This window comes from Cervus elaphus, chromosome 15, assembly GCF_910594005.1.
Source record: "Cervus elaphus chromosome 15, mCerEla1.1, whole genome shotgun sequence".
Lineage (NCBI taxonomy): Eukaryota > Metazoa > Chordata > Mammalia > Artiodactyla > Cervidae > Cervus > Cervus elaphus.
In genome coordinates this window covers 90,685,974-90,698,760 of record NC_057829.1, presented here as the reverse complement: position 1 = coordinate 90,698,760, position 12,787 = coordinate 90,685,974, and the positions used below count along the sequence as shown (strand labels likewise).

Here is a 12,787-nt window from a genome sequence, read left to right as displayed (position 1 = left end):
CAAGTGAAACACTGTACACTGCCTAGCTGATTAATTTCAGGAAAGAGAAACTACACCAAAATGAGAATGATACCTGAAAACATTTTTATTAAGGTGAAAAAGGAGACTTCAAAGACGTTTCCCACTTGCTGGGTTCCCAGACCCGGGGAAGCACCAGGCACTGCCCGCAGGCCCTCTCCTCTCAGGGGGCTTTGGGCGAAAGATGGGAGAAGCCCCGTTCCAAGGCGTTAATTTGAGCAGGTTATGCTGCTTACCCCTCTTCTGGCAATTCAGAGAACGTCTGAGTACTTGGTGAAGGATGAGCTATTCTTTAATAACCAATGTACCAGGAACCAGAAGGCCAGATGCACCACTCATCAGAGAAAGCAGGTTGGTTACCAAGAGGAACGAGGCCCAGACCTCCCGCGAGGAGCCCAAAGAGAGGCAAGATGAGAACTTTGTGTCCACAGCCGCTCCCCGACCGCAGCCCCTGCACCACCGTTGCACTGGAGCAGGATTTGGAAAAGCAGCCAGAAGTCTTAATTCTGCAGGACGGCCCCTCCTACCAGCTCCTCCTCTGCTCTAACGGGCCCGGTCCTCTGGGCTCGGCTAGGAGCCGGCACTGGGCGGACACTAAGCGCCAGCGGGGCAGCACGCGCACCGCAGGTCTCCTGGGCCCGGCCGAGCCTGCCGCCTGGTCCTCAAGGCCCCACGCGGCCTAAAAGAGTCTGGCCGGCTCAGCACCCGCGCCAGGGTCCGGGCCCCGAAAAGGGGAAGGGAGGCTGCAGGTGACCGTGAGCGGCTGCTCACACCCGGTCCCAGGTCCCCCCGCCGTTCCAGAAGCGGCAGGACACCCCCAGGGGCACCTGAGGTGGGAGCAACGGCCATGGCGGGGAGGCCACCCAGGAGCCGGCCTCCCAGGGCAGCGTTGCGGAAACACCTGGCTGCTAACCGCAGCCTCCCCGGGGTAGGCGCGCACGCACAGCGGACCCTGCCGCCGAACGCCCCCCTCCAGAGCTCCTTGCGCTTAAGACTGACCGGCCTTCCGACGCTGTTACAAGAAGACGCCCCTCGGGCTTCGGGGCACTCACCTCAGGGAGAGCAGCTGATTCCACAGCACCGCGAACCCTGAGTCTCGCGGGAACCCCGAGTCCCGAGGAAACCCAGGTCTCGTGAGAACCCCAATTCTCACAGGAACCTGAGTCCCGTGAGAACTCCACATCTCGCGTGAACTCTGCGTCCCCACCCCACCCCCCGGGACCCAGAGTCTCGCGCGAACTCCAAGTCTCACGTGAACCCTGAGTCCCAAGGGAATCTCCAGTGCCCTGTGGAACCCGAAATCTCCCGGGAAGCCTGAGTCCTGAGGAAACCCCCGAGTCTCACAGGTACCTCAAGTCCCCGTGAGGACTCAAGAGACTCATACGAACCCCAAATCCCATGAGGACCCGGGGCCACGGTGCCCTGTGCACAGATTGTGGCCCCGTGGGCAGGAATCCACATTACCCACAGGATCCCAGCAACAGGCTTACACCTGAGCCCCTGACTCCCTAAATCTCACAGCATCCCCACGTCAGTCATGGCATCCTGAACATCAGTAAGCACAGAGAATGAGCTTCTTATAATTTACTGTGGGGAAAAAAAAAAGAAAAATGCCACCTTTTCCCTAACTTTTAACTACTGTTAGGACTGCTTGTGTGAACATCCGCGAGGAAAGTAGTGGTGTGGAGGTCTGACGGTGTGGGGCTCTGGCCGGGGCCACCCCTGGGGGGTTGGCGGCCTCCCATGGGTCCTCAGCCCACCCTGCCGACAGCACCCACCTCACAACCTGAAGACGTTCCACGACTTGAGGCACCAATTCAGTCCGGGGCTGCACGGTGACAGTCTGTCACAGAGCAGGAGAGAGGGTGGCAGGCTGGTGCTCACGATGAAGTGTCAGGTCTTGAAACAACTGTGATGTCTTGGGAAGCTTCAGCTTAAATATGTCATGGCAGAAAATAACCTCATTCTTTATCCACCCCTACAGTTGGGCAAAGTTTAACTGACTTAAGAGAATAAGAAACATGTGAGAACAGGCGGGAAGATCTGAGAGAAACACTTTTCAATCTGGCAAAGCAGTCAAACCCAAGAGATGCCTGCTGCAGAGCGGGACAGGACAGGCCGCTGGCTGCAGCCACCACGGAGCTGGGCCAGCAGGGCTGGTGGGGAAGTGCAAAGCTCTCACACGTGTCTTCCTGACAGCAAGACGTGATTCAGAATCGTCCTCACCCCCGAAGAGCCCCAGAGTATCAAAGTATCAGAGGTTTGTCTGCAATCAAGCCAGGAGAAAGACGTTCTAGTCAATAAAGCTTCCCACCTGTGTGTGGATGGAACCTCTATGTTATAAACACGTGCTTTTTGTGTCGCTGATGTAATTAGCCTCCACAGGGGACTCACTATAATTCTGTCCCCTGGTTCACTAACCCAATCCCTGTTTGCACTCATTCACACAGCGCGGTGAGTAGTTAGATCCAGACAGGCTCCGTAACAGGCTCCGCCAAAATCCTCATGAGACGGCTCCAGCAAACAGCCAGGAAGCACATTCCCACACCTGGAAGGTGAATCAACGGTGGCCTTTGGGGAGGCCTATAGAAATATCCCTGCCCAAAGTGAGGGTCCCCGCCAGGACCCACTGACCAGATGCAGACAATTACTCCCTGACTCCACCCTTCGTCAGCCTTTCCCGGGTGCATTCCGCAAATGAGGCAAGGTGCTCAACACCAAGAAGAGCTAAGAGTCAACAGCAGGGACACGTGTGGGTGAAGAGATTGTACACCTGACAGTGATCAGGGTCAGCAGGGCCCAGGGCATTTTTAAATAGTTGGGGAAAGTCCAAATAAAAACACTTCAGGATGTGCAAAAAATGACATGAAATTCACATTTAAGAGTCTGTAAATAGTTTCAATAGAATGTAGCCAGGCTCATTCTGTGTTGTCTACAGAAGCTCTTGTGAGTACAGCTGACCCTTGAATAAGATTGATTTGAACCATGTGGATCCACTTATACGTGGATTTTTTTCAATAGTAAATGCTATGGAACTGCACAACCTTTGGTTGGTGGAAATGGTAAATGAAGAACCGTGATATGGAGGGCTGACTATAAATTATGCCCAGATTTTCAACTGTGTGGGACGGGGGTGACGGTGGGGGGTTGGTATCCCTAACCCCCATGTCATTGAAGGGTCAGCTATAGTTGTGACAGGACATACAGCCTGCAAAGCCAGCAACATTTACCATACAGTTTATCTTAGGAAAAGTCTGCCACCTCCTGACCTCAAAGTACATAAATGATTATCAGACTGTCCAGGTTTTGTCCTGTCAGAGCCTTCTCTCCCACCTGCTAATAAACAAATCACAAGATCCATTTTGATCCCATATGCTCACCCTCCCATCTCTGACACTACAACCTCAAGCAAGAAGTAGGTACCAAAGTTCTCTGGAATTTCTCAAGCACTGGCTTAGAAAAACCAGCCACTGGGTTTTCAGGAGTGCTAAGCCTGGCCACCACTAAGGACCACAGGATTAGGGCCTCTTTATCCTTAATAAAGAATCTGTTGCAGACTGTTTCTGTGGTGAAGGATTCTCGGGTGAGAAGCGCGCTGTGATTGATGACTTGTATCCCAAATGGAAGAGTCTTATGTTCCAGACACGCTCCGGCGGCTGAGAACGAGCCAGCCTTGATGGCACAAGGCTCTTGGAGGGACAGACACCATCCCCACCACAAGGCCAAGCAGCCGCCGACACGCACACTGCTGCTGCTGAACGATTAACCCAAGGCAGGGAATTTTATGTTCTAAATTAGCTACATTATGCCCAAAACCTATCAGTGGCTTGATAACTTGGACATATAATTCTATACCTTTTACTCCTTAAACAATAATTCAGTCTAATCTTGTGGCTGAAGCCAAGATTTCCAGACCAAAAGTGCACTTTCCATTTGATTAAATACTAATAAATGCAAGAATAAAATACTAGTCTTTTATCTTACAGTAAATTCTTCAAAAACCATATACTCTAAGAATTAATTACCTCTCTGGAGGAGGAGATAGGTTCTTCCCCTCAAAGACAGCTGAATAGTCTCAAACTCTTAATTACAACATTTAAAACATAACTGATAGCAGCCCAGGGCTTACAGAAAGATGACATCATAGTGACCTGTCAGTCAGCAAGGCCTCAGGTGGAGCATCTGGACAGATGCGATGAAGAGAATCAGGCAGGATCTCCCTGCAGAAAAGCCCGCACAGAGCTATGACCCTCAATAAAGCACGTAAGCTGGTATCATTCACCCATGGCCTTTTTCCCATGTGTGTTTCGCACTTTAAAATTTAGAAAGTATCTTCATATAGTTCATCCATGAAGAAGTAAACAGAGTTAAATGCTGTCAAAAGGAAGATGGTGTGCCATAGAGTTCCCCGAGTAAGGGGTTTTGTTTTCCACCTTATAAATGTTAGGGTATCAAGACAGGGCGCTGACACCAGTTTCTGTAATGGCACCGTGCCCAGGGGCAGCACCAGCTCACTCCATGTGACCACAGTGATCTCCAGCCTGAGATTCAGCGCAGGAAACCGGCCTAGGCCACGAGGAGGGAAAGGGGACGCCCTGCAAGGGGATGTTGTTGTTCAGTTGCTCAGCTGTGTCCAACTCTTTGCGACCCCATGGACTGCAGCACACCAGGCTTCCCTGTCCTTCACCATCTCCTGGAGTTCGCTCAAACTCATCCATTGAGTCGGTGATGCCATCCAACCATCTCATCCTCTGTCATCCCCTTCTCCTCCTGCCTTCAATCTTTCCCAGCATCAGGGACTTTTCCGACAAGTCAGCTCTTCCCATCAGGTGGCCAAAGTCTTAGAGCTTCAGCATGGCTAGGCGCTGAAGCCACAGAGATGTCAGACATCACCCATGAGGCAGGCAGGAGGGTGCAGGAACCACACTCCACCTGCCCAAGTGTGTCCTCTGCACAGGGTCCCATCCTCAGAGTAGGTGACAGAGAAACAACCCATCTTTCTAGGAAGTCGGAGGAAGACTCTGTGGGAAACCTGAAGGGAGACACCCACTCAGCACCAGTCCCAGTCTATGGGCCACAGGTCCTACTTGGGAACATGCTTTCGGCAGGGTGCCAGCGAGACAGAGTTGGGCCTGGAGAGAGAAATGCAGAGCGGGCCCTTGGCAACCTCTCCAGCCCCATGTCCTCCCCTGTGCTGGGGACACCATGCGGACTGATGAGATAGTCGGGGCTACCCGAGACGCAGCATTATGCACGGCCCCTTAGAAAACCAAGGCAAGGCTGCTGGCCTGTGGGGCAGCCAAACCGCCTCTGCCCGGATGTGAGTTTGCCCTGTACACGTGTCCTCCCAGAAAAGATGACAGGCCACAACGCAGCCAAGTCTCTGAGCCTCCCTTACCCCTCTGGTCCAGAGTTAACCCCCCTCCCCTCCGCTGGCAAAGAAGGGGCAGGTCCCCTGTCTCTCCCGCGCCAAGTCAGCAGGCTGGGAACAGGTTAGAGTCAGACTACATCCCAGGACCGACCCAGCTGAGAAGGGCTGGGCCACATGGGCCAGCCCAGGACGAGGCCGTCTTGGTACTGAGATCTGTGCACCGGAGGGAAATGAGGATGAAGCTGTGGGATCAAACCAGGTTCAAATGAAATTCACTGTTTAATATAGAAAAATCATTTTGCTCAAGTTCTCTGATTTCAGACACTTGTGATACACATAGAGAAGATATACCTAAAATCCACATTTACACACAGAATCTATGTTTCAATAAAAACAAAGACCAACTCATAACCAATTTATCTACAAATGGCACAATGAGTAAGTACTCTGCAAATATTTTTCCTTGGAAATAGGGATTATTACAAAATCATATGTAAGCTATACCCAATCTTTGTTCAAATAATTGATTGATGTAATCATCTCTCTGTCGAATATTCCCACCACTATGAGGAAAAATCTCTATTGTCTATTTCGAAAACTAGCAGAAATGTAAAACTTCTCACTACAAAACTTAGCTGATACATTTTATCTAAGTTACAACAGATTGCTTCAGATAGTATTCACAGATGAAAATCTTATCAATCTGCCATATTAATTTCAAGGGTAACTTGAATTAGAAGAAAAATCCGGACCATAACAGAGTAAAAAATAATTGATAATTAACTTTTAATAATTAATTACTTCTTTGAATGCTAAGAATGCTACCTATTAGCAAGCAAACTAACATTTATAAAGAACTTTTAAAGTTTTCTCCCTTTCTATAAGACTATCCACAAGATCTGGAACACAGCAACCCCACGGAGGACACAAGATAAGACAGGTGGGGCTGGAAGTTCCCCGTCCAAAAGAAAGACCACACGCACATTTGTTCAGTGGGGTGATGATGAGCATCCTGATGGAAACACCGTCATCTTCCTTTGTTTTACAACAATCCTGACAATGTCAAGAAGTTTTCTTTCTCGTTTTTTCCTATACTCAACATCAAGGCTGGGGCAGTTTCTGGAATTGGCTCCTGTGGTCCCCAGGGGTCCCAAGAAGACGCCACCTGATGACCCACCTCCCTCACCCACAGGGACAGCAACGTGCTGGGCGCCGTCCTCCTGCCCAGAAATGGTGTCCAAGGTGCAGGGCCAGGAGACTAGGGCAGCCCAGGCTGAGCCAGTGACCAAGTGCGATAGATACAACATCCCAAACTGTTTAAAGGTTACCAAATATACATCTTCTTACAGTGGTAAAATACACATCTTTAGATTCGATGTTTATAAGAGTACAATTCAGTGTCATGAAATACATTCACGATGTCGTGTGGCCGTCACCACTATACAGACCAAACTTCAGTTGCCACAGAAACCCCAATTCCGCCAGCTCCCCTGCCCCAGCCCCGGAAACCAGCACACGTTCATCTCTGTGAAGGTGACGACTCAAGGCCCATCGTGCAGGTGGAGACAAGAGTTCTTGCCAGCTGGGTCTGGCTTGTTTCACAACAAGCCTCATCCATGTGCAATGCGGTGCTTACTCATTGTGGGGAAGAGCCCCATTCCGTGGTTCACCAGTTCGTTCCTCCATAGACATTGGAGCTGTTTCCAGTGTCTGACTACTGTGCGTGACACTGCTGTGAACACTGGTGTACAAACAGCTGTCCAAGGGCTTGCTTTTGGGTCTTCCGGGTCTTCGCCAAGGAGCAGGACTGCTGGATCACACGATAATTCTATGTTTGACTTGGTGAAAGGGGCCACCAGACTGTTTTCTAGTTTACATTCCCAAAATGAACTAACGTTGCAGTTCCTCTGCATCCTAGCCAACTCTTGTTTATAAAGTTATCATATAAACTTCTTCCACGTAGGAAACATAGTGGTATGTGGACTATAATTTGATAGATCCTCATCCCAATCCCCAAGAAGGGTAGTACTAAAGAATGTGCTAACCATCGGACAATTGCACTCATCTCCCATGCTCGTAAGGTCATGCTGAAAATCTTGCATGCTAGGCTTCAGCATTATGCGAACCAAGAACTTCCAGATGTCCAAGCTGAATTTAGAAAAGAAAGATGAACCAGAGATCAAAGTGCCAACATTCACTGGATCATGGAGAAAGCTAGGGAATTAAAAAAAAAAAATCTACCTCTGTTTCATCCATTACGCCATCAAAAAGCCTTTGACTGTGTGGATCATAATAAACTACGGAAAGCTCTTACAAAGATCTCCTTTAAGATGGAATACCAGACCATCTCACCTGTCTCCTGAGAAATCTGTATGCAGGTAAAAAAGCAACAATTAGAACCCTGTATGGAACAACAGACTGGAGTACGACAGGGCTGTCTGCTGTCACCCTGTTTGTTTAATCTGTATGCTGAGCACATCATGAGAAATGCCGGGCTGGATAAGTTACAAGCTGGAATCAAGATAGGTGGGAGAAACATCAACAACCTCAGATATGCAGATGATACTACTCAAAGACACGAGAGCCACTCTTCCAGAGCCCCGTGGGTAAGGGAAGGGACTTTCTGACTAGAGTGCCCAACTGGGGTAAGATCAGCTGAGTTACCAGTTTATATCTATGGGCTAAATTAACCTGTAACAGAAAAATAAATGATTCTGTATCGAACTCTTATCCTCACTAGATTCCTTAGGACAAGGCTGAAGCTGGTGTTTAAATTAGAACTAAGCTGATACAAAGTAAATGTTAAGCAACAAAATCATCCCCACTTAGAAGCGCTGGTCTAACAAAGGGATACTGACAACAACTGGGAATTTCCGGGCCAGGTGAGGCAGGGTTCAGTCCCAGACAGGTGAGTGATCCCAGCCCCTGATGCAGTCGGCACTGCCCCTTTGGAAACCCCTGAGGCTCCATGTCACTCTTAAGGGCAAATAATGGAGAATCTTCCCATCATAACATCCAGTATGATCAGAGAACCGAGCATACCCGGAAATAAGACACCATGAGCAAGAACAAGCAAAACCAAAACAGCAGCCCTGGAGAGACGGGATCCATCAGCTGCGAGCAAGAAGCAACGCAGCCCTTTTTAAAAAAAAACAAACAATATTACTTAGCCATTAAAAAGAATACATTTGAATCAGTTCTAATGAGATGGATAAAACTGGAGCCCATTATACTGAGTGAAGTAAGCCAGAAAGATAAACACCAATACAGTATACTAACGCATATATATGGAATTTAGAAAGATGGTAACAATAACCCTATATGTAAGACAGAAAAAGAGACACAGATGTATAGAACAGACTTTTGGACTCTATGGGAGAAGGCGAGGGTGGGATGATCTGAGAGAACAGTATCGAAACATGTATATTATCAAGTGTGAAACAGATCATTGGATGCATGAGATAAGTGTTCGGAGCTGGTACACTGGGAAGACCCAGAGGGATGGGATGGGGAGGGAGGTGGGCGGGGGGTTCAGGATGGGGAACGCATGTAAATCCATGGCTGATTCATGTCAATGTATGGCAAAAACCACTACAATATTGTAAAGTAATTAGCCTCCAACTAATAAAAATAAATGGAAAAAAAAAAAAGAAGACCGTGGTGACAGGTTAACGAGGCTTACTGTGGTGATGATTCAGTGATACGTACAAGCATCATCATGTTGTACATCTGAAATGAATATAATGTTATTTCAATTACACCTCAGTAAATAAATGAACAATCAGCTTAAACACGCCCACAAGTTCTTAAGACCAAGAACGACCATGTAAATCAGCTCTACGATAATTTTATAGCCCCCGAACTTCAGCCTGAAGTGTTAAAAAAAAAAAAATCAAAATAGCCCATTTTTATTTTACAAGATATGTGTTACATAACACTGAAGCACGCTGCTTGCTATTTCATATATACAGGCCCGTGTCTTGATGCAGAAATGCATGCTAGGCTAGTCACAAAGCCCCTTTTGTATTACTGTGTTTTCATTTTCATCTAAACCAAGGGAGCCCAACAGGCTAAGATAACAGTACGCCACCGGTCAGAGGACTGGAGGGCCACTGGTGGAAGAAGGGCCACCAAGAGATGCCCATCTAACACGGAATCCCCTTATTTCACTTACATCTTCCAATTCCACTTACTGCTCTGGGAAGATTCCCACTGGCTCTATCTTCCCCAGGCCCATCTGCTCCCAACTCTGCATTCTCTGTAGGGAAACGGCAGACCAGTGTGAGCCTCCCACAGTCAGCAGCATCACGTTAACTCTGTCTGATACTTCCTCAGGTCGGCCTTTGCTCAAAGCACCTTCCGTGGTCTTCGCTGGATGTCACACAAATTACCAAGTCAGAAAAAAAGGAGAAAAGAAAAGAAACCTCACCCCTTACACAAGCCTCGACTGGACAAAGAGGACCGAGCAGTGGTGGAGGGCCCCACAGCGCAGTCACTGCCCACAGACATGCAGTGGGCATGCTCCCCCCTCATCCAGAAACCTGCGTGTCTGCTGCCCCACGTGGGGCGTGATGGCGCACACCCCCACCAGGAGGGCACTTACAGGGGGCCGACAACATCATGCTTCTAGCCCTCAGTTCAGTTCAGTCGCTCAGTCGTGTCCAACTCTTTGCAACCCCAGGGACTGCAGCACGCCAGGCCTCCCTGTGTCCATCACCATCTCTTGGAGAGATATCCAATGAGATGTCAATCTCATGTCCATCGAGTCGATGATGCCATCCAGCCATCTCATCCTCTGTCGTCCTCTTCTCCTGCCTTCAATCTTTCCCAGCATCAGGGTCTTTCCCAATGAGTCAGTTCTTTGCATCAGGTGGCCAAAGTATTAGAGTTTCAGCTTCAGCATCAGTCCGCCCAATGAATATTCAGGACTGATTTCCTTTAGGATGGACTGGTTGGATCAAAAGTCTTCTCCAGCACCACTGTTCAAAATCATCAATTCTTAGACGCTCAGCTTTCTCTATGGTCCAACTCTCACATCCATACACGACTACTGGAAAAACCATAGCTTTGACTAGACGGAGCTTTGTCGGCAAAGTAATGGCTCTGCTTTTTAATTTGCTATCTAGGTTGGTCATAGCTTTTCTTCCAAGGAGCAAGTGTCTTTTAATTTCAGGGCTGCAGTCATCATCTGCAGTGATTTTAGAGCCCAAGAAATAAAAGTCTCTCACTGTTTCCATTGTTTCCCCACCTATTTGCTGTTTAGTGATCATAGTTTTTTGCATGTTGAGTTTAAGCCAGCTTTTTCACTCCTCTTTTACATTCATCAAGAGACTCTTTAGCATCTCTTCACTTTCTGCTATAAGGGAGGTGTCATCTGCATATCTGAGGTTATTGACATTTCTCCCTGAAATCTTGATTCCAGCTTGTGCTTCATCCAGTCTGGAATTTCACATGATGTAATCTGCATATTAAGTTAAATAAGCCAGGTGACAATATACAGTCTTAATGTACTCCTTTCCTGATTTGGAACTAGTCCATTGTTCCATGTCCAGTTCTAACTGTTGCTTCCTGACCTGCATACAGATTTCTCAGGAGGCAGGTAAGGTGGTCTGGTATTCCCATCTCTTTAAGAATTTTCCACAGTTTGTTGTGATCAACACAGTCAAAGGCTTTAGCATAGTCAATGAAGCAGAAGTAAATGTTTTTCTGAATTCTCTTGCTTTTTCCATGATCCAGTGGATGTAGGCAATTTGATCTCTGGTTCCTCTGTTGTTTCCAGCTCCAGTTTGAACATCTGGAAGTTCTCAGTTTATGTACTGATGAAGCCTAACTTGGAGAAATTTGAGCATTAGTTGCTAGCATGTGAGATGAGCGCAACTGTGTGGTAGTTTGAACATTCTTTGGCATTGCCTTTCTTTGGGATTGGAATGAAAACTGACCTTTTCTAGTCCTGTGGCCACTGCTGAGTTTTCCAAATTTGCTGGCATATTGAGTGTGGCACTTTTACAGCATCATCTTTCAGGATTTGAAATAGCCCAGCTGGAATTCCATCACCTCCACTAGCTTTGTTTGTAGTGATGCTTCCTAAAGCCCACTTGACTTCATATTTCAGGATGTCTGCCTCTAGGTAAGTGATCACACCATTGTGATTATCTGGGTCATGAAGATCTTTTTTGTATAGTTCTTCTGTGTATTCTTGCCACCTCTTCTTAATATCTTCTGCTTCTGTTAGATCCATACCATTTCTGTCCTTCATTGTGCGCATCTTTGCATGAAATGTTCCCTTGGTATTTCTAATTTTCTTGAAGAGATCTCTAGTCTTTCCCATTCTATTGTTTTCCTCTATTTTTTTGCACTGATCATTGAGGAAGGCTTTCTTATCTCTCCTTACTCTCTTATCCCTCCTTATCTCTCTATTCTTTGGAACTCTGCCTTCAGATGGATATATCTTTCCTCTTCTTTGCCTTTCACTTCTCTTCTTCTCACTATTTGTAAGGCCTCCTCAGACAGTCATTCTACCAAAAGCACTGCCTGAGCTTTCCTGTTCTGAATATGTAGAATTTTATCATAAATTACTGTTCTCTTATTTACATCATAAGTTCTTGCTAAGTAGAACAGGTGGGTAAATATGACCCATGGATTTCACCTCAAGACTCTGAAGGGCAAGTTATAAGTTATGTGTATTTAAAAGGGGGCAGTGGGTTGGACACCGTTGCCGTTAGGGAGATTGCCAACACACATGCAGAGATGGGGAAGCAAAACACATTTACAAGAACTTTATTTAAACTCATTAAAAAATTAACAATAATACTTAACCTTTGATGTCTAAATGATTTAGTCAAATGTTTTATCTAAGCCTGTAACTTTCAGACGAGGGACAGTGCTAAAAAGAGAATAAAACAGCTGAGCCCCCTGGATCTGACAGAATTCCAAGCCTGCTTCCACCTGAGTAATATAAGAGCTGAAGCCAGAAACTGCTAAATAAAAGGCAATGCAACTAGGCATAACACAATAAAAGATATTACCTTCCAACTGCATTATTGTTGCCAATTATAAGATTCACTTCAACTTAATTTCAAAAGCACAATCACCCTCAACAGAAACAGTCTCTTTTTTAAATTTCAAGGAGTATTACATTAAGGCAATAACTCACCTTCCAGCTATAATATCACCCTCCCTTATTGCAACACTACATTTCAAAAATACTTCTCATCGACAAGTCAAGCTAATTCGGGTTAATTTTATTGTATTTTGGTGCTATCTCACATTTGTGTGCAATTACCTTTATCATTTTATTGCCCAGGCAGAAAGTAATCAGAACAATTATTTGAAAATGGAGGTTTATAAATTCTAAATCACAGTTGCTGGCATTTTTGATAAAACTGCAGCTTTATCTCG

At 46.8% G+C, this 12,787-nt stretch overlaps 1 protein-coding gene across 2 annotated transcripts in view; it reads right to left on the bottom strand.

Annotated features, from left to right (window-relative positions):
* Window positions 1-12,787, bottom strand: part of MGMT (O-6-methylguanine-DNA methyltransferase) — a 275,999-nt gene that overhangs the window by 235,631 nt on the left and 27,581 nt on the right. Inside the window, exon 1 of one of the 2 annotated variants that reach the window (XM_043925967.1) lies at window positions 1,071-1,181. The exons of the other annotated variant lie outside the window; for it this stretch is intronic. The gene's annotated coding sequence lies outside the window, so the exon portion shown is untranslated. Of the gene's footprint in view, window positions 1-1,070; window positions 1,182-12,787 lie in introns of those variants that run through there. 2 annotated transcript variants of the gene reach the window in all.